Source organism: Tachyglossus aculeatus, chromosome 6 (assembly GCF_015852505.1).
Source record: "Tachyglossus aculeatus isolate mTacAcu1 chromosome 6, mTacAcu1.pri, whole genome shotgun sequence".
Classification (NCBI taxonomy): domain Eukaryota; kingdom Metazoa; phylum Chordata; class Mammalia; order Monotremata; family Tachyglossidae; genus Tachyglossus; species Tachyglossus aculeatus.
Genome location: NC_052071.1, coordinates 35,016,369 through 35,040,305, shown reverse-complemented (window position 1 = coordinate 35,040,305; position 23,937 = coordinate 35,016,369). Strand labels below are relative to the sequence as shown.

The 23,937-nt window shown below is 45.7% G+C and overlaps 1 long non-coding RNA gene and 6 other non-coding genes across 7 annotated transcripts; 3 read left to right on the top strand and 4 right to left on the bottom strand.

Moving 5' to 3' along the window:
- The first annotated feature begins 4,168 nt into the window (after positions 1–4,168).
- Positions 4,169–4,240, top strand: TRNAE-UUC. The gene has a single exon. It is a non-coding gene; the product is annotated as a tRNA-Glu (tRNA).
- Positions 4,241–12,439: 8,199 nt separating this feature from the next.
- Positions 12,440–13,283, bottom strand: LOC119929677. Its single transcript, XR_005451580.1, has 4 exons — positions 13,166–13,283; positions 12,980–13,062; positions 12,614–12,696; positions 12,440–12,509 (listed from the first exon to the last, which is right to left on the bottom strand). It is a non-coding gene; the product is annotated as an uncharacterized LOC119929677 (long non-coding RNA).
- Positions 13,284–13,330: 47 nt separating this feature from the next.
- Positions 13,331–13,402, top strand: TRNAE-UUC. The gene has a single exon. It is a non-coding gene; the product is annotated as a tRNA-Glu (tRNA).
- A 436-nt stretch (positions 13,403–13,838) lies between these two features.
- TRNAE-UUC lies at positions 13,839–13,910 on the top strand. The gene has a single exon. It is a non-coding gene; the product is annotated as a tRNA-Glu (tRNA).
- A 608-nt stretch (positions 13,911–14,518) lies between these two features.
- TRNAE-UUC lies at positions 14,519–14,590 on the bottom strand. Its single transcript has one exon. It is a non-coding gene; the product is annotated as a tRNA-Glu (tRNA).
- Positions 14,591–16,044: 1,454 nt separating this feature from the next.
- Positions 16,045–16,116, bottom strand: TRNAE-UUC. Its single transcript has one exon. It is a non-coding gene; the product is annotated as a tRNA-Glu (tRNA).
- A 702-nt stretch (positions 16,117–16,818) lies between these two features.
- Positions 16,819–16,890, bottom strand: TRNAE-UUC. Its single transcript has one exon. It is a non-coding gene; the product is annotated as a tRNA-Glu (tRNA).
- Positions 16,891–23,937: the final 7,047 nt, after the last annotated feature.

Below are 23,937 nucleotides of genomic sequence, written 5' to 3'. Positions count from 1 at the left end.
GGAGTCAGGGGTCATGGGTTCAAACCCCGGCTCCGCCAATTGTCAGCTGTGTGGCTTTGGGCAAGTCACTTCACTTCTCTGTGCCTCAGTGACCTCATCTGTAAAATGGGGGATTGAGACTGAGCCCCACGTGGGACAACCTGATCACCTTGTAACCTCCCCAGCACTTAGAACAGTGCTTTGCACATAGTAAGCACTTAATAAATGCCATTATTATTATTAACAAATGCCATTATTATTATTAGAAGAATAAGAACGTGGTCATATAAAACAGAGCAACACACAAGTGCTCAGGTGGCTGAGGAGACGAGAAGGCCTGGGATTTGGGGTGGCTCCTTCCAAGGGCTTGGATGCTAGGGAGAGAGGTGGTTCAGTAATAATAATAATCATGGCATTTATTAAGCACTTACTATGTGCAAAGCACTGTTCTAAGTGCTGGGGAGGTTACAAGGTGAGCAGGTTGTCCCACGGGGGGCTTACAGTCTTATTCCCCATTTTACAGATGAGGTAACTGAGGCCCAGAGAAGTTAAAGTGACTTGCCCAAAGTCACACAGCTGACAATTGGCAGAATTGGGATTTGAACCCATGACCTCTGACTCCGAAGCCCGTGCTCTTTTCCACTGAGCCAAGGGGAGAGTTCTGTGAAGGAGGAAAAGTATAAGCAATAAGTCAACTGGAGACTGGGGAATCAAAAGGGAAATAGGTCACATCCCAGCTCTGCAACTTGTCTGCGGTGTGAGCTTGGGCAAGTCACCTAACTTCTCTGTGCCTCAGTGACCTCATCTGTAAAATGGGGATGAAGACTGTGAGCCCCACACGGGACAACCTCATTACCTTGTATCTACCCTGGAGCTTAGAACAGTGCTTGACACAAGCTGTGTGACTGAGCAAGTTATTTAACTTCTCAGTTACCTCATCTGTAAAATGGGGATTAAAGACTGAGCCCCACGTGGGACAACCTGATTACCTTGTATCTCCCCCTGCGCTTAGAACAGTGCTTTGCACATAATAAGTGCTTAATAAATGCCATCAAAAAAAAATGCCATCATTATAGTAAGCGCTTAACAAATACCAACATTATTATCTTCTAGACTGTGAGCCCATTGTTGGGTAGGGACCATCTCTGTTGCCGATTTGTACTTCCCAAGCGCTTAGTACAGGGCTCTGCACACAGTAAGCGCTCAATAAATACGACTGAATGAATGAATGAACTGTGAAGTGTTGAGAAATGGATAATCTTGAAAGGTGTCTGAGAAGGGGAGTGATGCATTCTGTGTGGTATTTTGGGAAAGTGATCTGTAAGAGGCATGTAGGATAGACTCATCAATCATTCAATCATATTTATTGAGCGCTTACTGTGTGCAGGGCACTGTACTAAGCACTTGGGAAGTACAAATAGGCAACAGAGACAGTCCCTACCCAACAACGGGCTCATAGTCTAGAAAGAGCACGCAATGGAAACAGCATGGGTTTGGAAGTCAGAAGTTATGGGTTCAAATCCTGACTCTACCAATTGTCAGCTGTGTGACTTTGGGCAAGTCACTTAACTTCTCTGTGCCTCAGTTCCCTCATCTGTAAAATGGGGATTAAGACTAAGCCCCACGTGGGACAACCTGATCACCTTGTATCCCCCCAGTGCTTAGAACAGTGCTTTGCACATAGTAAGCGCTTAACAAATACAATCATTATTATTAGAAGGGGGAGACGGTCAACAAAACAATTGTATTTGTATTTATTGAATGCTGACTGTGTGCAGAGCACTGTCCTAAGTGCTTGGAAAGTACAAGTCGGCAACATATAGAGACGGTCCCTACCCAACAACAGGCAAAAACTCCTCCCCCTGGGCTTCCAGGCTGCCCATCCCCTGGCCCCCTCCTACCTCACCTCCCTTCTGTCCTTCTCCAGCCCAGCCCGCACCCTCCGCTTCTCTGCCGCTAATCTCCTCACCGTTAGGCCTCGTTCTGGCCTGTCCCACCGTCGACCCCCGGCCCACGTCCTCCCCCGGGCCTGGAATGCCCTGCTCCCTCTGCCCATCCGCCAAGCTCGCTCTCTTCCTCCCTTCAAGGCCCTACTGAGAGCTCCCCTCCTCCAGGAGGCCTTCCCACACTCAGCCCCCTCCTTCCTCTCCCCCTCGACCCCCTCTCCATCCCCCCCATCTTACCTCCTTCCCTTCCCCACAGCACCTGTATATATGTTTGTACATATTTATTACTCTATTTTACTTGTACATATCTATTCTGTTTATTTTATTTTGTTAATATGTTTGGTTTTGTTCCCTTCTAGACTGTGAGCCCACTGTTGGGTAGGGACTGTCTCTATATGTTGCCAACTTGGACTTCCCAAGCGCTTAGTACAGTGCTCTGCACACAGTAAGTGCTCAATAAATACAATTGATTGATTGATTGTACAGATTTATTACTCTATTTTACTTGTACATATTTACTGCTCTATTTTATTAATGAGGTGCATATAAGCTATAATTCTATTTATTCTGACAATTTTGACACCTATCTACTTGTTTTGTTTTGTTGTATTGTCTCCCCCTTCTAGACTGGGAGCCCGTTGTTGGGTAGGGACTGTCTCTCTGTGTTGCCAACTTGTACTTCCCAAGCGCTTAGTACAGTGCTCTGCACACAGTAAGTGCTCAATAAATACAACTGAATGAGTGAATGATACCATCAGAATCAATGAATTAGTGCCTGGCATTTAAGAAGCAGCATGGCTTAGTGGATGCTGGGGAGAGAGGTGGTGGTTCAATAGATTTGAGGGGGCTTGGGAGTCAGAGGTTGTGACTCTGCCACTTGTCAGCTGTGTGACTCTGGGCAAGTCACTTCACTTCTCTGGGCCTCAGTTCCCTCATCTGTGAAATGGGGAAGAAGACTGTGAGCCCCATATGGGGCAACCTAATTGCCTTGTATTCATTCATTCAGTCAGTCAATCGTATTCATTGAGCGCTTACTGTGTGCAGAGCACTGTACTAAGCGCTTGGGAAGTCCAAGTTGGCAACATATAGAGACCACTGTTGGGTAGGGACTGTTTCTATATGTTGCCAATTTGTACTTCCCAAGCGCTTAGTACAGTGCTCTGCACATAGTAAGCGCTCAATAAATACGATTGATGATGATGATGATGAAAACCAAACATATTAACAAAATAAAATAAATAGAATAAATACGTACAAATAAAATAGAGCAATAAATACGTACAAACATATATACATATATAGAGGTGCTGTGGGTGTTGTGAACGGGTTTGTTTGATCTCCATTTTGTTCCCATCCCTTTGTACACCCTTCTTCATGGAAGAAGAATGCCCACCAAAACTTCCCGCCACAAAACCTGCCTAACAAAGGCCTCCCCCACCCTGACCTGCCTGACAAAAGCCATCCCTGTTGTCCACTAGCGGACTTGACATGACTGACTCCATTTTGTGCAGGCTAAGAGAACAACTCCTTTTTGTTTTGTCTGCAACAGATGCCTTCAAGGCCATTAAACAAGTAACACTTATCTGTGTAAGGTCGTAGGTCAGATGACATCCTGACAAGACAGTGACAACAGAAGATAACAGAATTTACACCTATTTATACAAGGCCATATGGCAGATAACAACCTTTACAAGGCAGTAAAAACAGAGAATTTACAGCATCCTTTTGTCCTAATTGGATTCCTGAAATTCCTAAATGCTCCCTCCCATTTTGCTGTAACTCAATAAAAGACACAGTGAGAATGGGATCGGGGCTGCTTGATCTGGGTCCCTGGCCCCTTGCAGCCGCTCGCTAATAAAATCCACTTCTAAATTTCTACTTGGGTCTCACTCGCTGATTCTCGGCACAACATGGGGAGGGGGAGAGGAAGGAGGGGGCTCAGTCTGGGAAGGCCTCCTGAAGGAGGTGAGCTCTCAGTAGCGCTTAGAACAGTGGTTGGCACATAGTAAGCGCTTAACAAATACCAACATTATTATTATTATCATTATTATGATTATTAGTTCTGGAAGGGGGCAGCGGATGTAGCAGGCGGGTGGGTCGCGCGCAGGCCAAAAGGGGGCGCGCGCGCGCGTCCCGGATCCCCGTCGCTGCGCGCGCACTCTCGCGCATTCGCGCATGCGCACAACCCAGCCCCCGGCGCCGCGCGGCTGGTGAAGCGGCCCGGAGAAGCGCCCTCCTGTGGCTCCCATATGGTCTAGCGGTTAGGATTCCTGGTTTTCACCCAGGCGGCCCGGGTTCGACTCCCGGTATGGGAAGGGATCCCAATTTTGGGAATTACTACGGTTGCCACCTCACCCATCCTCCAAACTAGCTCTCTTCCTTCCTTCAAAGCCCTGCTGAGAGCTCACCTCCTCCAGGAGGCTTTCCCAGACTAATTCCCTTTTTCCTCCCTTCAAAGCCCTACTGAGAGCTCACCTCCTCCAGGAGGCCTTCCCAGACTAAGCCCCCTTTTTCCTATCCCCATCCCCCCCACCCTACCTCCTTCCCCTCCACACAGCACTTGTGTCTATCTGTACATATATAATAATAATAATAATAATAATAATGGCATTTATTGAGCACTTCCTATTCATTCATTCAATCGTATTTATTGGGCGCTTACTGTGTGCGGATGTCAGACTGTGAGCCCACTGTTGGGTAGGGACTGTCTCTAAATATTGCCAATTTGTACTTCCCAAGCGCTTAGTACAGTGCTCTGCACACAGTAAGCGCTCAATTAAATACGATTGATGATTGATGATGTGCTAAGCACTGTTATTGAGAGAAGCAGCTTGGTTTCGTGGAAAGAGCGAGGGTTTGGGAGCCAGAGGACGTGGGTTCTAATGCTGACTGACATTTCTCTGCTGTGCGACCTTGGGCAAGTCACTTCACTTCTCTGTGCCTCAGTCACCTCATCTGTAAAATGGGGTTTAAAAGGGTGAGCCCCACGTGGGACAACCTGATTCATTCATTCAATCGTATTTATTGAGCGCTTACTGCGTGCAGAGCACTGGACTAAGCGCTTGGGAAGGACAAGTTGGCAACGTCTAGAGACGGTCCCTACCCAACAGCGGGCTCACAGTCTAGAAGGGGGAGACAGAGAACAAAACAAAACATATTAACAAAATAAAATGAATAGAATAAACATTCATTCATTCAATGGTATTTATTGAGCGCTTACTGTGCAGAGCACTGGGCTAAACGCTTGGGAAGGACAAGTTGGCAACATATAGAGACAGTCCCTACCCAACAGCGGGCTCACAGTCTAGAAGGGGGAGACAGACAACAAAACATATTAACAAAATAAAATAAATGGAATAAATATGTACAAGTAAAATAAATAGAGTAATAAATATGTACATACATATATACAGGTATCTACCCCAGCGCTTAGAACAGTGCTTGGCACATAGTAAGAGCTTAACAAATACCATTATTATTATTGCTATTACTCTATTTTATTAATAATGATGGCATTTATTAAAGGCTTACTATGTGCCAAGCACTGTTCTAAGTGCTGGAGCACTGTTCTAAGTGATGTGTACATGGCTATAATTCTATTTATCTATTTTGCTGGTATTGACACCTGTCTACTTGTTTGGTTTTGCTGTCTGTCTCCCCCTTCTAGACTGTGAGCCCACTGCTGGGTAGGGACCGTCTCTATCTGTGGCCGAATTGTACTTTCCAAGCGCTTAGTCCAGTGCTCTGCACACAGCAAGCGCTCAATAAATACGACTGAATGAAGCAGCGTGGCTCAGTGGCCAAGAGCCCGGGTTTGGGAGTCAGAGATCACGGGTTCTAACCCCGCTTCCGCCACTTGTCAGCTGTGTGGCTTTGGGCGAGTCACTTCACTTCTCTGGGCCTCAGTTCCCTCATCTGGAAAATGGGGATGAAGACTGTGAGCCCCCCCGTGGGACAACCTGATCACCCTGTAACCTCCCCAGCGCTTAGAACAGTGCTTTGCACATAGTAAGCGCTTAATAAATGCCATTATTATTATTAGAAGGGGGAGACAGACAACAAAACAAAACGTGGACAGGTGTCAAGTCGTCAAAACAAATAGAATTAAAGCTAAATGCACATCATCAACAATGTAAATAGAATAGTAAATATGTACAAGTAACATAAATTGAGTAATAAATCTGTACAAACATATATGCAGGTGCTGTGGGGAGGGGAAGGAGGTAGGGCCGGGGGGGATGGGGAGGAGGAGAGGAAAATAGATAATTATTTATTATCTGATCACCTCGTATCCCCCCAGCGCTTAGAACAGTGTTTCGCACATAATAACTGTTTTAACAAATACCATTATTAATGAATGAATGAATGAATGAAGCAGAGAAGCAGCATGGTCAGTGGAAAGAGCCCGGGCTTTGGAGTCAGTGGTCATGGGTTCAAATCCCTACTCCGCCTATTAGCTGTGTGACTTTGGGCAAGTCACTTCACTTCTCTGGGCCTCAGTGACCTCATCTGGCAAATGGGGATGAAGACTGTGAGGCCCCCCGTGGGACAACCTGATCACTTTGTGACCTCCCCAGCGCTTAGAACAGTGCTTTGCACATAGTAAGCGCTTCCCAGACTGAGCCCCCTCCTTCCTCTCCCCCTCCTCCCCCTCCCCATCCCCCCACCTTACCTCTTTCCCCTCCCCTCAGCACCTGGATATATGTATATATGTTTGGACGGATTTATTACTCTATTCATTTATTTATTTTAATTGTACATATTTATTCTATTTATTTTATTTTGTTAATGTGTTTTGTTTTGTTGTCTGTCTCCCCCCTTCTAGACTGTGAGCCCGCTGTTGGGTAGGGACCGTCCCTATATGTTGCCAACTTGTACTTCCCAAGCGCTTAGTACAGTGCTCTGCACACAGTCAGCGCTCAATAAATACAATTGAATGAATGAATAAATGCCGTTATTATCATTATTATTATTATTATTTTACAGGTGCTGTGGGGAGGGGAAGGAGGTAGGCCGGGGGGGATGGGGAGGAGGAGAGGAAAATAAATAGATATTTATTTATTATATGATCACCCTGTATCACCCACCCAGGGCTTAGAACGGTGTGTCGCACATAGAAAGTGCTTAACAAATACCATTATGAATTATATATATATATATGTATATATATGTACGTATTTATTACTCTATTTATTATTTTATTCGCACATATTTATTATATTTATTTTATTTTGTTAATATGCTTTGTTTTGTGGTCTGTCTCCCCCTTCTAGACTGTGAGCCCGCTGTTGGGTAGGGCCCGTCTCTAGATGTTGCCAACTTGGACTTCCCAAGCGCTTAGTACAGTGCTCTGCACACAGTCGGCGCTCAATAAATACGATTGAATGAATGAATGAATGAATAAATGCCATTATCATTATTATTATTATACAGGTGCTGTGGGGAGGGGAAGGAGGTAGGGCTGGGGGGATGGGGAGGAGGAGAGGAAAATAAATAGGTAATTATTTATTATCTGATCATCTTGTATCACCCGCCCAGGGCTTAGAACGGTGTGTCGCACATAGTAAGTGCTGAACAAATACCATTATGAATGAATGAATGAATGAATCAATCAATCAATCAATCGTAATTATTGAGCGCTTACTGTGCGCAGAGCACTGTACTAAGCGCTTGGGAAGGACAAGTTGGCAACATCTAGAGACAGTCCTTACCCAACAGTGGGCTCACAGTCTAGAAGGGGGGGACAGACAACAAAACCAAACATATTAACAAAATAAAATAAATAGAATAGATATGTACAAGTAAAATAAATAGAGTAATAAATATGTACAAACATATATACATATCTACAGGTGCTGTGGGGAAGGGAAGGAGGTAAGATGGGGGAATGGATGAATGGATGGATGAATGAATGAGTGAGTGAATTAGTGAGTGAGTGAGTAAGTGAGTGAGTGAGTGAATGAATGAATGAATGAATGAATGAATGAATGAATGAATGAATGAGAGGGAGGGAGGGGCAGGAGAGCGAGGGCTTCTCGAAGAGCGGGAAACGGTTGCTACGAGCAGCGGCGCTGCCGCCCTTGGCCGCCAGGGGTCGCGCTGCCCCGCCTGGCGCTGCGGAAGGCTCGGGCCGCGGCGCATGCGCAGGGCTCGGACCGCGGCGCACGCGCGCTCGGCCCTCCCGCGTGGCCCAGCGGTTCCGAGCCCGGCCCGTCCCTCCCCGCCTCCCCGCAGCCCCGGGTTCGAGTCCCGCACAGGGAGGGTGACGTCACAGGAGCCGCCTGAAAAAGAGAATTAAACAAGGATCCGCTCTGACCAGGCCCCAAGTTTTAGCACTTAGTAGGCGCTTAATAAACACCATACCTACCTGTCGACCTAACTGGACTCCTCCTTTCCATCCCCCTCCTCTGTCCTACCTCCTTCCCCTCCCCACAATTTGTACAGATTTATTACTCTATATCTATTCTATTTATTTTATTTTGTTAGTACGTTTGGTTTTGTTCTCTGTCTCCCCCTTTTAGACTGTGAGCCCACTGTTGGGTGGGGACTGTCCCTAGATGTTGCCAACTTGCACTTCCCAAGCGCTTAGTACAGTGCTCTGCAGCGTGGCTCAGTGGAAAGAGCCCGGGCTTTGGAGTCAGAGGTCATGGGTTCAAATCCCAGCTCTGCCCATTGTCAGCTGTGTGACTTTGGGCAAGTCACTTCACTTCTCTGGGCCTCAGTTCCCTCATCTGTAAAATGGGGATTAAGACTGTGAGCCCCCCGTGGGACAACCTGATCACCTTGTAACCTTCCCAGCGCTTAGAACAGTGCTTTGCACATAGTAAGTGCTTAATAAATGCCATTATCATCCTCATCATACAGTAAGCGCTCAATAAATACGATTGATTAATAAGTGGAAAGAGTAAACGCTTAATAAATGCCATTATCATCATCATCATCACACAGTAAGCGCTCAATAAATACGATTGATTGATTGATTGATTAATAAGTGGAAAGAGCCCGGGCTTTGGAGTCAGAGGTCATGGGTTCAGATCCCAGCTCCACCAACTGTCTGCTGTGTGTCTTTGGGCAAGTCACTGCACTTCTCTGTGCCTCAGTTACCTCATCTGTAAAATGGGGATTAAGACTGTGAGCCTCACGTGGGACAACCTGATCAACTTGTATCTACCCCAGCGCTTAGAACAGTGCTTTGCACATAGTAAGCGCTTAACAAATACCAACATTATTATTATTATTATGGGGATTGACTGTGAGCCCCCCGTGGGGCAACCTGATCGATCAATCAATCAATCGTATTTATTGAGCGTTTACTGTGTGCAGAGCACTGTACTAAGCGCTTGGGAAGTCCAAGTTGGCAACATCTAGAGACGGTCCCTACCCAACAGCGGGCTCACAGTCTAGAAGGGGGAGACAGAGAACAAAACCAAACTTATTAACAAAATAAAATAAATAGAGTAATAAATATGTACAAACATACATATGTACAGGTGCTGTGGGGAAGGGAAGGAGGTAAGGTAACCTGCTCACCTTGTAACCTCCCCAGCGCTTAGAACAGTGCTTCGCACATAAGCGCTTAATAAATGTTATTATTATTATCATTATTATTATTATTAATAAAAATGATGACGGCATTGGTTAAGCGCTTATTTTCGAAGCACTGTTCTAAGCGCTGAGCACTGTTTTTATTACTCTATATTACTTGTAATGATGATAATAATAATGATGGTATTTATTAAGCACTTACTATGTGCAAAGCACTGTTCTAAGGGCTGGGGAAGTTACAAGGTGATCAGATTGTCCCACGGGGGGCTCACAGTTTTAATCCCTCTATATGTTGCCAACCTGTACTTCCCAAGCGCTTAGTACAGTGCTCTGCACATAGTAAGCGCTCAGAGGTCGTGGGTTCAAATCCCGGCTCCGCCAATTGTCAGCTGTATGACTTGGGTAAGTCACTTCACTTCTCTGTGCCTCAGTTCCCTCATCTGTAAAATGGGGAATAAGACTGTGAGCCCCCCGTGGGGCAACCTGATCTCTTTGTAACCTCCCCAGCCCTTAGAACAGTGCTTTGCACATAGTAAGTGCTTAATAAATGCCATTTAAAATAAATAAATACGATTGAATGAATCCCCATTTTACAGATGAGGGAACTGAGGCACAGAGAAGTTGTGACTTGCCCAAAGTCACACAGCTGACATATATACTGTTCTATTTATTTTGGTAATGATGTGTATAAATCCCGGCTCCGCCACTTGCCAGCTGTGTGACTTCGGGCAAGTCACGTAGCTTCTCTGGGCCTCAGTTCCCTCATCTATAAAATGGGGATTAAGACTGTGAGCCCCACGTGGGACAACCTGATCACCTTGTATCCTCCCCAGCGCTTAGACCAGTGCTTTGCACATAGTAAGCGCTTAACAAATGCCATCATTATTATATAGCTCTAATTCTATTTTTTTCTGACGATTTTGACACCTGTTTACATGTTCATTCATTCATTCAATCGTATTGATTGAGCGCTTACTGTGTGCAGAGCACTGTACTAAGCGCTTGGGAAGGACAAGTTGGCAACATATAGAGGGGGTCCCTACCCAACAACGGGCTCACAGTCTAGAAGTCCTGTATATATGTATATATGTTTGTACATATTTATTACTCTATTTATTTATTTATTTATTTATTTTACTTGTACATATCTATTCTATTTATTTTATTTTGTTAGTATGTTTGGTTTTGTTCTCTGTCTCCCCCTTTTAGACTGTGAGCCCACTGTTGGGTAGGGACTGTCTCTAGATGTTGCCAGTTTGTACTTCCTAAGCGCTTAGTACAGTGCTCTGCACATAGTAAGCGCTCAATAAATACGATTGATGATGATAGAAGGGGGAGACAGCCCACAAAACAAAACATGTGGTCAGGTGTCAAGTCATCAGAATAAACATATTTTGTTTTGTGGACTGTCTCCCCCTTCTAGACTGTGAGCCCGTTGTTGGGTAGGAACCGACCGTACATATTGTAAATATTTACATATTTACGACTTGTACATATTTACATATTCTATTTATTTTATTTTGTTAATATGTTTTGTTTTGTTGTCTTGTCTCCCCCTTCTAGACTGTGAGCCCTCTGTTGGGTAGGGACCGTCTCTAGATGTTGCCAACTTGGACTTCCCAAGCGCTTAGTCCAGTGCTCTGCACACAGTAAGCGCTCAATAAATACGATTGATTGATTGATTGTACTTCCCAAGCGCTTAGTACAGTGCTCTGCACACAGTAAGCGCTCAATAAATACGCTTGAATGAGTAAATGACCGTCTCTATCTGTTGCCGACTTCCCAAGCGCTTAGCACAGTGCTCTGCACTCAGTCAGCCCTCAATAAATTCATTCATTCAATCGTATTTATTGAGCTAAATACGATTGAATGAATGAACCATTTGGGTGGAAACGGTTCTGGTCTGATCGGGCCCCAAGTTTTAGCACATTGCTTGGCCCTTAGTAGCACTTGGCACCCAGAGAAGCAGCGTGGCTCAGTGGAAAGAGCCCAGGTTTTGGAGTCAGAGGTCATGGGTTCAAATCCCGACTCTGCCAATTGTCAGCTGGGGACTTTGGGCAAGTCACTTCACTTCCCTATACCTCAGTTACCTCAGCTGTAAAATGGGGATTAAGACTGCGAGCCAGCCCTCCCGTGGGACAACCTGATCACTGTGTAACCTCCCCAGCGCTTAGAACAGTGCTTTGCACATAGTAAGCGCTTAATAAATGAGAGCTCACCTCCTCCAGGAGGCCTTCCCAGACTGAGCCCCCTCCTTCCTCTCCCCCTCGCCCCCCTCTCCATCTCCCCCGTCTTACCTCCTTCCCTTCCCCACTGCACCTGTATATGTTTGTACATATTTATTACTCTATTAATTTATTTTACTTGTACATATCTATTCTATTTACTTTATTTTGTTAATATGTTTGGTTTTGTTCTCTGTCTCCCCCTTCTAGACTGTGAGCCCACTGTTGGGTAGGGACTGTCTCTATATGTTGCCAACTTGGACTTCCCAAGCGCTTAGTCCAGTGCTCTGCACACAGTAAGCGCTCAATAAATACGATTGATTGATTGATTACATGCTATTATTATTATTACTTAGTAGGCGCTTAATAAACACCTTACCTAACGGTCGACGGTTGGCTGGACTGGGCAGGGGAAGGGAAAACGGTTCTTAAGTTCCGGGGAAGACGCAGGAACGTTGTGCTCTGCACACAGTAAGCGCTCAATAAATACGATTGATTGATTGATTGAATGCTATTATTATTATCATTACTAAGTTGGCGCTTAATAAACACCTTACCTAACGGTCGACGGTTGGCTGGACTGGGCAGGGGAAGGGAAAATGGTTCTTAAGTTCCGGGGAAGACGCAGGAACGTTGTGCTCTGCACACAGTAAGCGCTCAAATAAATACGATTGATTAAATGCTATTATTATTTTTATTATTACTTAGTAGGCGCTTAATAAATACCATACCTAACTGTCGACGGTTGGCTGGACTGGGCCGGGGAAGGGAAAATGGTTCTTAAGTTCCGGGGAAGACGCAGGAACGTTGTGCTCTGCACACAGTAAGCGCTCAATAAATACGATTGATTAATTGATTAAATGTTATTATTATTATTATTATTATTATTACTTAGTAGGCGCTTAATAAGCACCTTACCTAACGGTCGACGGTTGGCTGGACTGGGCAGGGGAAGGGAAAATGGTTCTTAAGTTCCGGGGAAGACGCAGGAACGTTGTGCTCTGCACACAGTAATTGCTCAAATAAATACGACTGATTGATTAAATGCTATTATTATTTTTATTATTACTTAGTAGGCTTTTAATAAACACCTTACCTAACGGTCGACGGGTTGGCTGGACTGGGCTGGGGAAGGGAAAATGGTTCTTGAGTTCCGGGGAAGACGCAGGAACGTTGTGCTCTGCCCACAGTAAGCGCTCAATAAGTACGATTGATTGATTGATTAAATGCTATTATTATTATTATTATTATTATTACTTAGTAGGCGCTTAATAAACACCTTACCTAACGGTCGACGGTTGGCTGGACTGGGCTGGGGAAGGGAAAATGGTTCTTGAGTTCCGGGGAAGACGCAGGAACGTTGTGCTCTGCACACAGTAAGCGCACAATAAATACGATTGATTGATTGATTGATTGATTAAATGCTATTATTATTATTATTACTTAGTAGGCGCTTAATAAACACCTTACCTAACGGTCGACGGTTGGCTGGACTGGGCAGGGGAAGGGAAAATGGTTCTTAAGTTCCGGGGAAGACGCAGGAACGTTGTTCCGGCACTAGGAGGCGCTGAAAGCCACTGCAAGACGACGCTGAGGCGGCTGAAGTGACATTTCTGACGCCATTTTGTTCAGCGCTCCCATATGGTCTAGCGGTTAGGATTCCTGGTTTTCACCCAGGCGGCCCGGGTTCGACTCCCGGTATGGGAACGGATAAGAATTTTGCAGGAATCTCTTACCTCTTGGGCCCAAATTTTCGGTCAGCTTCCCGCTTACATCCCACTCAGCCAAAAGGGTCCACGACACGGGGCACCATTACGGAAAGAGATGTCTAGGCCTCCGCAGCTGATCCGCTAGTTTTCCAGTGGGGCCATGTTTGCTTAGTACTCCCACCATCATCATCATCAATCGTATTTATTGAGCGCTTACTATGTGCAGAGCACTGTACTAAGCGCTTGGGAAGTACAAATTGGCAACATATAGAGACAGTCCCTACCCAACAGTGGGCTCACAGTCTAAAAGGGGGAGACAAGAGAACAAAACCAAACGTACTAACAAAATAAAATAAATAGAATAGATATGTACAAATAAAATAAATAAATAAATAAATAGAGTAAAAAATATGTACAAACATATATACATATACTCCCATATGGTCTAGCGGTTAGGATTCCTGGTTTTCACCCAGGCGGCCCGGGTTCGACTCCCGGTATGGGAACGGATAAATCTTTTGGAGGAATCTCTTACCTCTTGGGCCCTAATTTAGATGTCTAGGCCTCCTCAGGTGATCCACTAGTTTTCCAGTGGGGCCATTTTGCTCAACATTCCCATATGGTCTAGCGGTTAGGATTCCTGGTTTTCGCCCAGGCGGCCCGGGTTCCACTCCCCGTATGGGAATAGATAAGTATTTTGGAGGAATCTCTTACCTCTTGGGCCCAAATTTTCGGTCGGCTTCCCCCTGCCATCCCACTCAGCCAAAAGGGTCCTCGACACCGGGTCACCATTATGGAAGGAGATGTTTAGGCCTCCGCAGCTGATCCATTAGTTTTCCAGTGGGGCCATTTTGCTCAGCATTCCCATATGGTCTAGTGGTTAGGATTGCTGGTTTTCACCCAAGCAACCTGGGTTCAACTCCCGGTGTGAGAACAAATAAATATTTTGGAGGAGTCTCTTACCTCTTGGGCCCAAATTTTCGGTCGGCTTCCCCCTGCGATCCCACTCAGCCAAAAGGGTCCACGACACCGGGGCACCATTACGGAGGGAGATGTCTAGGCCTCTGCAGCTGATCCACTAGTTTTCCAGGGTGGCAAACGAAAAGGAACCATCTTCCCATACCGGGAGTCGAACCCGGGCCGCCTGGGTGAAAACCAGGAATCCTAACCGCTAGACCATATGGGAAAGCCAAGGAGGAATTTGATGCTGGTGCTTCCGGGGCTGCGGGAGGAGAAAGGGATCAGCAGTAATCAATCAATCAATCAATCGTATTTATTGAACTTTTACTGTGTGCAGAGCACTGGACTAAGCGCTTGGGAAGTACAAGTTGGCAACATCTAGAGACAGTCCCTACCCAACAATCAATCAATCAATCCTATTGATTGAGTGCTTACTGTGTGCAGAGCACTGTACTAAGCGCTTGGGAAGTCCAAGTTGGCAACATCTAAAGACAGTCCCTACCCAACATTGGGCTCACAGTCTAAAAGGGGGAGACAGAGAACAAAACCCAACGTACTAACAAAATAAAATAAATAGAATAGATATGTACAAGGAAAATAAATAAAAAGAGTAATAAATATGTACAAACATATATACAGATATACAGGTACTGTGGGGAAGGGAAGGAGGTAAGAACAGAGTGAAGGTCCGGAAAGGAGCCAATCAAGCACTTTAAGAAAAAAATAAACCCGGAGGTAAGAACAGAGGGAAGGTCCGAAAAGGAGCCAATCAAGCAACTTTAAGAAAAAAATTAACCCGGAGGTAAGAATCAATCAATCAATCGTATTTATTGAGCGCTTACTGTGTGCAGAGCACTGTACTAAGCGCTTGGGAAGTCCAAGTTGGCAACATATAGAGACAGTCCCTACCCAACAGTGGGCTCACAGTCTAGAAGGGGGAGACAGGGAACAAAACCAACATACTAACAAAATAAAATGAATAGAACAAATATGTACAAGTAAAATAAATAAATAAATAGAGTAATAAATATGTACAAACATATATACAGATATACAGGTGCTGTGGGGAAGGGAAGGAGGTAAGAAAAGAGTGAAGGTCCAAAAAGGAGCCAATCAAGCAACTTTAAGAAAAAATGAACCCGGAGGTAAGAACAGAGTGAAGGTCCGAAAAAGAGACAATCAAGCAACTTTAAGAAAAAAATTAACCCGGAGGTAAGAATCAATCAATCAATCGTATTTATTGAGCGCTTACTGTGTGCAGAGGACTGTACTAGGCGCTTGGGAAGTCCAAGTTGGCAACATCTAGAGACAGTCCCTACCCAACAGTGGGCTCACAGTCTAAAAGGGGGAGACAGAGAACAAAACCCAACATACTAACAAAATAAAATAAATAGAATAGATATGTACAAGTAAAATAAATAAATAGGGTAATAAATATGTACAAACATATATACATGTATACAGGTGCTGTGGGGAAGGGAAGGAGGTAAGAACAGAGTGAAAGTCCGGAAAGGAGCCAATCAAGCAACTTTAAGAAAAAAATAAACCCGGAGATTAGAACAGAGGGAAGGTCCGAAAAGGAGCCAATCAAGCAACTTTAAAGAAATAAATAAATAAACCCGGAGGTAAGAACAGAGGGAAGGTGCGGTGGCTAACGTTTCAAAAAAAAAAATCTATCCGTTCCCATACCGGGAGTCGAACCCGGGCCGCCTGGGTGAAAACCAGGAATCCTAACCGCTAGACCATATGGGAGCGCTGGGGCCGCTCTCCTCAGCGACATCTACATCAGTGTGGTCGGGACGTGTCTCTTCACTGCCTCCTGCTGGTCGGAATGGATTTATTGCGCCCACGAAGAGCTTATGAAGAGCAATAATTGCGGTGTTTCTCTTAGAACCGTTAATCCCTCCTGCTTCCATGCGGGTCAGAGTCCCCCAGTCTCCCTCTGCGAGAAAAAACGGCCGAGGCACTGACGGGAGAAAGCGAGGCGCCACGTCACGTGGCGTCAGTCTCCCTGTCCGGGACTCGAACCGCCCACAACGGGGAGGGACGGGCCGGGCTCGGAACCGCTGGGCCACGATGGGGGGCGAGTGCGCATGCGCAGCGGCCCGAACCCTCCGCAGCGCCAGGAGGGGCAGCGCGACCCCTGGCGGCCAAGGGCGGCAGCGCGGTTGCTCGTAGCAACCCTTTCCCGCTGGCCGGGAATCCCTCTCTCTTTCCTCCTTCTCCTCCTCCTCCGACCCTTCATTATCCTGAAACCCGGGGAAAGAGGGAAGGGAATGACCACGAGCAGAGTCCGTGAGAGCGTGTGGGCGTCCCGAAGAGTCCGACCCCGCTTAAAAGGGAAGCAGGCCTCGCCTCCCTCATTCCCTCTGCTCTCACTTAAAAGGATGGAGGGAAGACCCCTCCTACATCTTCCTAAGTGCCGCAGCTCCACAATCCCCAAAATAGGAAGGCTTCCCATACCGGGAGTCGAACCCGGGCCGCCTGGGTGAAAACCAGGAATCCTAACCGCTAGACCATATGGGAACCACACAAACAAGTGTCACAGTAGATCACATAATGACGAATTTAGACCAGGCGATGCACTCATTTGTTTCTTCATCATCGCATGTCTAATTAGCTCTTTAGACTTATATGTTTGAGACGCATAGTCTGAAGGAAGTGTACACACATGCACCCAATACCGTCTCTTCCTTCTCCATCTTCTGGTGCCTTATGTTGCCAACTTGTACTTCCCAAGCGCTTAGTAAAGTGCACTCATTTGTTTCTTCATCACCGCATGTCTAATCAGCTCTTTAGACTTCTGTGTTTGAGACGGATAGTCTGAAGGAAGTGTACACACATGCACCCAATACCGTCTCTCCCTTCTCCATCTTCTGGTGCCTTATGTTGCCAACTTGTACTTCCCAAGCGCTTAGTAAAGTGCACTCATTTGTTTCTTCATCACTGCATGTCTAATTAGCTCTCCAGACTTCTGTGTTTGAGACGTATAGTCTGAAGGAAGTGTACACATATGCACCCAATACCGTCTCTCCCTTCTCCATCTTCTGGTGCCTTATGTTCCAACTTGTACTTCCCAAGCGCTTGGTAAAGTGCACTCATTTGTTTCTTCATCACCACATGTCTAATTAGCTCTCTAGACTTTTGTGTTTGAGACGTATAGTCTGAAGGAAGTGTACACACATGCACCCAATACCGTCTCCCCCTTCTCCATTTCCTGGTGCCTTATGTTGCCAACTTGTACTTCCCAAGCGCTTAGTACAGTTCACTCATTTGTTTCTTCGTCACCGCATGTCTAATTAGCTCTCTAGACTTCTGTGTTTGAGACGTATAGTCTGAAGGAAGTGTACACACATGCACCCAATACCGTCTCTCCCTTCTCCATCTTCTGGTGCCTTATGTTCCAACTTGTACTTCCCAAGCGCTTAGTAAAGTGCACTCATTTGTTTCTTCGTCACCGCATGTATAATTACCTCTTTAGACTTCTGTGTTTGAGATGTATATACAGGTGCTGTGGGGAAGGGAAGGAGGTAAGGAGGTAAGATGGGGGAATGGAGAGGGGGAGAGGAAGGAAGAGGCTCAGTGTGGGAAGGCCTCCTGGAGGAGGTGAGCTCTCAGTAGGGCCTTGAAGGGAGGAAGAGAGCTAGCTTGGCGGATGGGCAGAGGGAGGCCATTCCAGGCCCGGGGGATGACGTGGGCTGGGGGTCGATGGCAGGAGAGACGAGAATGAGGCCTAATGGTGAGGAGATTAGCAGCAGAGGAGCGGAGGGTGCGGGCTGGGCTGGACAAGGAGAGAAGGGAGGTGAGGTAGGAGGGGGCGAGGGGATGGACAGCCTGGAAGCCCAGGGTGAGGAGTTTTTGCCTGATGTGTAGGTTGATTGGTAGCCACTGGAGATTTTTGAGGAGGGGAGTAACATGCCCAGAGCGTTTCTGGACAAAGACAATCCGGGCAGCGGCATGAAGTTTGGATTGAAGTGGGGAGAGACACGAGGATGGGAGATCAGAGAGAAGGCTGATGCAGTAGTGCAGACGGGATAGGATGAGAGCTTGAACGAGCAGGGTAGCGGTATGGATGGAGAGGAAAAGGCGGATCTTGGCGATGTTGCGGAGCTGAGACCGGCAAGTTTTGGTGACGGCTTGGATGTGAGGGGTGAATGAGAGAGCGGAGTCGAGGATGACCCCAAGTTTGCGGGCTTTAATAAGGCTTTGAAGGTGGGGAGAGTGATTGTCGAAGTTTAAGTTGGGAGGGCGTTCCAGGCCAGAGGAAAGTTGTGGGCGAGAGGTCAGTGGTGTGATACAGGAGATGGAGGTACAGTGCATTGGCTTTAAAAGAGTGTTGGGTGTGAGCTGGGATGTAACAGGAGAGTAGCCAGGAACGTAAGAGGTAGCAAGGTGATTGAGTGTTTTAAACTAGGTCTCTTCCTCCCTTCAAAGCCCTACTGAGAGCTCACCTCCTCCAGGAGGCCTTCCCAGATTGAGCCCCCTTTTTCCTCTCCTCCTCCCTATCTCCCCTCTGCCCTACCTCCTTCCCCTCCCAACGGTACTTGTATATATTTGTACAGATTTATGACTGTATTTTACTTGTACATATTTACTAATCTATTTATTTTGTTAATCAATCAATCATATTTATTGAGCACTTACTGTGTGCAGAGCACTGTACTAAGCGCTTGGGAAGTCCAAGCTGGCAACACATAGAGAGGTCCCTACCCAACAGTGGGCTCACAGTCTAGAAGGGGGTGACAGAGAACAAAACAAAACATATTAATCAATTGTATTTATTGAGCGCTTACTGTATGCAGAGCACTGTACTAAGCGCTTGAAAGAAACACGACTGGTGGGACTTGAACCCACAACCTTTGAATTGCCTCCTCTATACTAGAAGTCCAATGCACTATCCATTGCGCCACAGAGTGTACAAGTAAAATAAAACAGAGTAATAAATCCGTACAAATATATCTATATATCTCTATCTCTATCTATATCTATATATATATATATATATATATAGATAGCTAGATAGATATATTTGTACGGGTTTATTACTCTATATTTATATATGTATATGTATATGTATATGTATATATATATACATATATACAGGGACTGTGGGGAAGGGAAGGAGGTAAGGTGGGGGGGTCATTCAGTCGTATTTATTGAGCGCTTACCGTGTGCAGAACACTGTCCTAAGCGCTTGGGAAGTACCTGATCACCTTGTCACCTCCCCAGCGCTTAGCACAGTGCTTTGCACATAGTAAGTTAATGATGTGCATATAGCTATAATTCTATTTCTTCTGACGATTTTGACACCTGTCTACATGTTTTGTTTTCTGTCTCCCCCTTCTAGACTGTGAGCCCGCTGTTGGGTAGTGACCGTCTCTATATATTACCGACTTGTACTTCCCAAGCGCTTAGTCCAGTGCTCTGCACAAAGTAAGCGCTCACTAAATATGATTGAATGCATGAATGAATAAAGCAGATAGTAAGGCGTTTCTGTTGGATGCAGTGGAGGATGGGCAATCACTGGAGGTCCTTGAAGAGCAGGGAAACAGGGATCGAACAGTTTTGTTAAAAATGATCAGGGCAGCAGAGTGAAGTATGGACTGGAATTAGGAGAGACAAGAGGTAGGGGGGTCAGCAAGGAGGCTGATATTCAGATTATCAAACCTGGATAAAATAAGTGCTTGGATTAAACTGGTAGCAGTTTGGACGGAGAGGAAGGGGAAGGTTTTAGTGATGCTGTGAAGGTGGGACTGACAGAATGTAATAATAATAATAATAATAATGATGGCATTTCTTAAGCGCTTACTATGTGCAAAGCACTGTTCTAAGCACTGGGGAGGTCACAAGGTGATCAGGCTGTCCCACGGGGGGCTCCCAGTCTTAATCCCCATTTTACAGATGAGGGAACTGAGGCCCAGAGAAGTGAAGTGACTTGCCCAAAGTGACCGATTGAATATGTGGGTTGAAATGAGAGAAAAGAGTCAAGAATAACACAGAGGTTATGGGCTGGAGAGACAGGAAGGATCAATCAATCAATCAATCGTATTTATTGAGCGCTTACTGTGTGCAGAGCACTGGACTAAGCGCTTGGGAAGTGCAAGTTGGCAACATATAGAGACAGTCCCTACCCAATAGTGGGCTCCGGTGGGCTACGGTCTACGGTGATGGGAAAATTAGGGAGGGTTTGGGTGGGAAGATAAAGAGTTAGTTCTAACCTCTCTGTGCCTCAGTTACCTCATTTGCAAAATGGGAATTAAGACTGTGAGTTCTATGTGGGAAAGGGACTGTGTCCAGCCTGATTACAGTGCATCTACCCCAGTACTTAGTACAGTGCCTGACAAATACATATTTTGTACATATTTATTACTCTATTTATTTAGTTATTTATTTTACTTGTACATACCTATTCTATTTATTTTATTTTGTTAGTATGTTTGGTTTTTTCTCTGTCTCCCCCTTTTAGACTGTGAGCCCACTGTTGGGTAGGGACTGTCTCCATATGTTGCCAACTTGTACTTCCCAAGCGCTTAGTACAGTGCTCGGCACACAGTAAGAGCTCAATAAATACGATTGATTGATTAATTGAAATAGGCAAATAGTAAGCACTTAACAAGTACCACTAAAAAACACCACCACAAAACTACTTCCTCCCTCTCACCCACAGTGGGAAGAAACTCCTAGGTTTGTGGTCTTGACCCCAGATAATGATCTCTCACATCATTCCGCTCTTACACTTCGAGCCATTACGTGCACAATGTATTCATTATTCACTCATTCAATCGTATTTATTGAGCGCTTACTGTGTGCAGAGCACTGTGCTAAGCGCTTGGGAAGTACAAGTTGGCAACATAGAGGGATGGTCCCTACCCAACAGTGGGCTCACAGTCTAGAAGTGGGGAGACAGAGAACAAAACAAAACATATTAAACAAAACAAATAGAATAAATATGTACAAGTAAAATAAATAGAGTAATATGTACAAATATATATAGATATAGATATAGATATAGATATATATAGATATATACAGAGGTGCTGTGGGGAGGGGAAGGAGGTAAGGTTTGGGGGGTGCGGAGGAGGAGGAGGGAGAGAGGCTCAGCGCTCTCTAAGCACTCAATAAATACGATTGATTGATTAATATAAATAAATAAAATTACAGATATGAATGTAAGTGCTGTGGGGCTGGGAGGGGGGGATGAATAAAGGGAGCAGTCAAGGCAATGCAGAAAGAATTGGGAGAAAAGGGAAGGCCTCTTGGAGGAGATTTGCCTTCAATCATCATCAATCGTATTTATTGAGCGCTTACTGTGTGCAGAGCACTGTACTAAGCGCTTAATAAGCACTTAATAAGCCTTCAATAAGGCTTAGAAGAGGGGGAGAGTAATTATCTGTTGGATTTGAGGAGGGAGAATGTTCCAAGCCAGAGGCAGGATTCATTCAATGGTATTTATTGAGCGTTTATTGTGTGCAGAGCACCGTACTAAGCGCTTGGGAAGTACAAGTTGGCAACACATAGAGACAGTCCCTACCCAACAATGGGCTTACAGTCTAGTACTTGTACTTCCCAAGCGCTTAGTACAGTGCTCTGCACACAGTAAGCGCTCAATAAATACGATTGATTGATTGATTGATTGATAGTAGGGGGAGACAGACAGGATGTGGGCGAGGGGTTGGTGGCGAGACAGGTGAAATCGAGGCACAGTGAAAAGCTTGCTATTAGGGGAGTGAAGTGCACAGTTGGAGAGTAGCAAGGTGAGGTAGGAGGGGAGAAGGTGTTGAGTGCTTTAATAATAATAATAATAATGGTATTTGTTAAGCACTTACCTATGTGCCAGACACTGTACTAAGCATTGGGGTGAAGACAAGCAGATGAGTCCCACGTGGGGCTCACAGTCTCAACCCCATTTTACAGATGAGGTACCTGACACACAGAGAAGTGACAATAATTTTAGTATTCTCCCCCTCGTCCCCCTCTCCATCCCCCCATCTTACCTCCTTCCCTTCCCCACAGCACCTGTATATATGTATATATGTTTGTACATATTTATTACTCTATTTATTTATTTTATTTGTACATATCTATTCTATTTATTTTATTTTGTTAGTATGTTTGGTTTTGTTCTCTGTCTCCCCCTTTTAGACTGTGAGCCCATTGTTGGGTAGGGACTGTCTCTATATGTTGCCAATTTGTACTTCCCAAGCGCTTAGTACAGTGCTCTGCACATAGTAAGCACTCAATAAATACGATTGATAATGATGTTAAGCGCTTACTATGTGCCGAGCACGGTTCTGATACAGGGTGATCAGGTTGTCCCACGGGGGGCTCACAGCCTCAATCCCCATTTCCCAGATGAGGGAACTGAGGCACCGAGAAGTGAAGTGACTTGCCCAACGTCACACAGCTGACAAGTGGCAGAGGCGGGATTAGAACCCACGACCTCTGACTCCTAAACCCGGGCTCCTTTCACTAAGCTACGCTGATTTACCCCAGGTCACACATCAGACAAGTAGATGAGCCGGAATTAGAACCCATGACCTTCGGACTCCCAGGACAATATTGTATCCACTACTCCATGCCACTTCTTTAAAGCCACTGGTGAGGAGTTTTTGTTGGATGCAATACAACTCAGTGGCACTGCACTCTCCCAAGTGCTTACTACAGCGCTCTGTACCTAGTAAGCGCTCAATACAGTCCATCGATGGATTGATTGGCCATGTTCATGCATCAGTCGGCTGAAAGATCTTCGAGGGGGGCACGGGGACGTCTTCACTGAAGCAGCGTGGCTCAGTAGAAAGAGCACGAGACTTGTAGTCAGAGGTCATGGGTTCAAATCGTGGCTCTGCCACTTGACAGCTGTGTGACTTTGGGCAAGTCGCTTCACTTCTCTGGGCCTCAGTTACCTCATCTGGAAAATGGGGGTGAAGACTGCGAGCCCACCGTGGGACAACCTGATCACCTTGTAGCCTCCCCAGCGCTTAGAACAGTGCATATAGTAAGCGCTTAAGAAATAGCATCATGATTATTATTATTATTATTATGTTTGTCCCCGGGGGGTCGCATGAGGTGGTCGAGGACTGATTACTAACTGAGCGACAGTGGGGCTGACGGGCGCGGGCAGCAGCTGGGGTTGGGGCCTGGGACATGACATGGGCATGTTGGATATGCCACCCCATCCAGGGCATCAGTCCCACCACCAATTCTGCTGTACTGTGCTCTCCCAAGCGCTTAGAACACTACTCTGCACATAGTAAGTGCTCAGTAAATACCATTAATTGATTGACAGAGAAGCAGCGTTGCTCAGTGGAAAGAGCACGGGCTTTGGAGTCAGTGGTCATGGGTTCAAATTCTGGCTCTGTCATTTGTCAGCTCTGTGACTTTGGGCAAGTCACTTCACTTCTCTGGGCCTCAGTTACCTCATCTGTAAAATGGAGATTGACTGTGAGCCCCCCGTGGGACAACCTGATCACCTTGTAACCTTCCCAGCGCTTAGAACAGTGCTTTGGACATATAGTAAGCGCTTAATAAATGGCATTATTATTATTGATTGACTGAAGGGAAAGAAGAATTCCA